A 4144-nucleotide genomic window follows, 5' to 3' on the forward strand; every position below is an offset into this window, starting at 1 on the left:
TACTGAATGCCTTGGAGATCATCTCTCCCTATAAGCAAGTCCATGTTCTTTCACATTAATTTGACCTAACATTATAAGGTTAATGCTATTTACATCTAAAAGGTATACTATTGAAAAGCATGTTGATGCAAATGAATATGGTTCAAGATCAAGGACTGTCAATCCACTCTAGTTACTTCCTGGGCTGTCAAAAGTTAAGATGAAGGGTTATTTTCATCCTCCAACAATTTTCTAGGGGCTGTTATACTTTCTAGCTGAAACAGTTTCAACCTTTCTACTGCCAGGGAGTACGAATGAGGCGTTGCACCTGCTTTTCAAGGGGAGGGAACCAGCTGAAACGTAATGGTGTGGGGGAAGGCAGGCAGCTGAGGACCTTACAATTCTACAGGTGCCTTCCACATGCTCTGGTGTAGTGTCAGTGCTTGACAGGTCCTCTCTATGAAGAAAAGTCATATTCAAAATGAAATATGCACTATCCCATGACACATCAGCATTGACAGATGGCTGCTTGCCATTGGTTCTGACAGCTGGGAATAGTTGCTTTCAACCTTGGTTAGTGTGACATTACTTCTGGAACATTCCATTCTTGTCATTGAGTATGCCCATATGACCCAACACAACTCCATCTCTTATTATTTCTAATTATGTCAGTAATATTTGTGGAAATACGTTTTCTAGCCAGTCCTATAAAGACCTCCATAATAGTCTTGATTATCTCTCACCTGGAAAAACCTAAACCATGAATTAGCTGCCTCTCTTGTCTATCGTTAGGTCACAGTACAGGTCTGCCATAAGATAGACTCTAAGCAAGGAACCATACACAGATTTGTGATATTTCTGCTTTGATATCAACTGTCTAGCAGTGTTTTAAGGATAATTCTACAGTGCTTTTAATCATAAGCATGCTGCCAACAAATGGTCAATGGCAAAATTCCCATTGGGAGTGTTGGGATGATGTCCCTTAGGGTAAACAAATAATGCCTCCTTTAATATCAACCCAACTGTATATTTTTTGTGGCTAGATACAAGACAACATTACTTGAAATTGCTGGACATTTTCCACTGTATGAATACTTTCAATATATCAGTTGACCTAATGTTAATCTAGTTCGTTAACTATGTTATTGCTTAAAATACTTTAATCACCATTTACTGTATATCTATTGTGTGCACATGTATGTGCTCATACACATGTGTCCCATAGCTGTCAATGGAAAAGCTTTCAGGAGTCAGATCTCCCCGTCCACTGCATGTGGGTCCAGGGAGTAGAACTCCGATGATCAGATCCGGTGGCAAGCATCTTTATATGCTGAGACATCTTGCTAGCTCCTCCCAGAATATTTAAAGTGTACTTAAGATGGAAAATGTAAGAGAAAGCACCCCACTAGTGGCAGTCTCAGGAAAAATACGCAGCTGTGCAAAACTTGCAGGTTGTGTCAGAACTGAGAGGTATTTGCAAGTGTTGCCATGTTGCCTTCTAGTTACATTAGCTGATATACCAGGGAAAGGTAGAGATGTGGATAAGCTTTATAAACAACAGAAAGTCTGCAAATGTAACATAGAAAAAGAACTTGTGCTCATCAATGATCTTCAAAAATCAGCATTAGATATCCAGGACCCTGATAATGAAGCATTTGGAATCCAGCATGCCCAGAATTAAGCTGTTCATTAAAATGACAGTGCTAACACTGCGTTTCTGGGTAGAATTTCATGACTATTATTAAATGTATAAGGAAAATTTGATTGGGACTGCTGATGCCCTTTTTGTTATTGTGGAAGATAAATGCTTTGTTAGAAATAAACTCATCTCAGGCTTACTCTTTCTGCATACTAATTAATAGAACAGAAGCATAGATTTGTTAATTAAAATAGGATACCTCGGGGAATTGAAATTAATTTGGCGTCCTAACAGACGGTCTTATATCAATAAATTTCCCAGTTGTTGTGTCAGCATCAAGTGAAAATAGACAAAGCCATTTTTAAGAAGTGAGAAGAAATTTCCCACTTCAGATCAGTTACAATGCGTGAGGTGGATTAATGTGGTTTTTCATTCAGATTCATCTCCATGGTGGAGATTTCTGGGTATGTTTTCAGATACGTATGTAAGTCGTTTGTTCAACAGTGATCCAGTTTAATCGTTGCTGAAAGCTGTAACCACCTGGCAGATGTTTCCTGGCCTCTCTGAAATGAGTTGAGGAGCTCGTTTCTCCATCTACCTAGCACATGTCCAGGTCCCCAGAAATACCACCACAATTTGCACCCTAAATAGCAATATCTAGCATTTTGTGGACTGCACTGTCCTGGGCCATAGCTACTCTCTAAAGCTGGAAAAGCCTACTCAAACACAAATAGGAATGCCCTTCCGGGTCAGTGTGAGAAAACTTGCATTTCAATGCAATGTGAATTTCAGAACCAAATATTTTCTTCTTGCTTTTATGCCAATGTTTTTCTTTTTAACTCATATTGTAAAGTGTAATGCAGACTAAGGAACACTAACTCTACAGTTCTCAACATTTTTAGTCGGCAGGCCTTTTTGAAAGTCTGATAAAAAACTACAGGTTCTGGCTTAAATTTAATCTATATAAAACATCACAGACACATAATTGCATCTTGGTACAAATAAAAATTGTATTCAATATAATCAGTAACTAAACTGGTATACCTACGTAGGGTAATATCACCAAATAAATGATTTATCATAATATTGGACTAGTAAACATGTACATGAAGAATTTCTCAGCTTTAATAAACTCTATATTACTTCTTTCATATCCTAAACAGAATGGTGCATACCGCATCACACCACACCACACATAGCACACCACACTATCTCCCTACCACACACACCATATATCACACACAAACCATGTGCATCACACACATATATATACAAATATCCACATACAAGCACATTACAAGTACCATATACCACACATACAATACACATATAATCCCATCACATGCATATACATTCATACATCACACCCATATACACACATACATACATCCCCACAACACGCACACACACATACACCACATAAGATACACAGTGCACACATATCCCATGCCACACATAACACCACACACACACACATACACACACACACACACACAGACACCATATACCACACACACAAGACACACACATCCCATATCCCACATAATACACACAGATACACAGATACACAAACATACCACACATACATATACACACATACAAATATCACACACACACACACACATATACATTCACATACTACACACATATTCACCACATATGCATAAAACATCACACACATATCATACCATATACATATACTACAGATATGTGTATACATATATACACATACCACATACACAACACATAGCGCACATACACATATACACAGCACACACCCACCCACACATACAAACATTACAAACCACACAAAGGGGAATCTGTGTGAGAAATCCCTTGTAGAGCATCCTAGAAGCCTGTGAATGTTCTGCGCTAGAGCCTAAGATATCTGACAAGATTTACACCTGACCCTTAGACAGGAACAGAACAGAGATTAATATGACTGAAAAATACAATTTATCATGAAATTGTGCTACTGTTGAGGATGTTAATGTACACTGGGGAGGTGTTTCATATGCCTGAAATTTATAAAGTATTAATGATTGATATGGGTAATTATTTATTCATTTTAATAAGCATTTTATACAAATCTCAAAATGAAGGGTTATAAATTCATATTATGACTTGGAGGTGGATCAAAATTAAAGCTAGCATGTAGATTAGGCTCTTCAGGGAGAGAATATTTATTGACAGAAAAAGGACATCAAAGATGAAACACAGGAAACATCACAATTAGAAGTCAGGAAAGGAAAACCAGGAGGAAACAATGTCAAATATGCCAAAGAAAGAAACTGTTTGAAAACAAAGGACTTGTCAACAGTCAAGGGCGGGGAGAGGCCACATGAATCAGGATTTCAAAGCACATTCGGTTTTGGCAAGCAGAGGATTCTGTTACCTTGGAAACAGCCAAGTGAGAAGGATAGGCCTTGGAATTGCTGAGTGGAAGCCTGAGGTCACTACTCTACAGAGTGAATGGGTGGCGGGCGGGGACGGAGGCAGAAAAGGCAAATATTGACATATATTTTA

The sequence above is a fragment of the Rattus rattus genome, chromosome 8 (genome assembly GCF_011064425.1).
Source record: "Rattus rattus isolate New Zealand chromosome 8, Rrattus_CSIRO_v1, whole genome shotgun sequence".
NCBI classification, from domain to species: domain Eukaryota; kingdom Metazoa; phylum Chordata; class Mammalia; order Rodentia; family Muridae; genus Rattus; species Rattus rattus.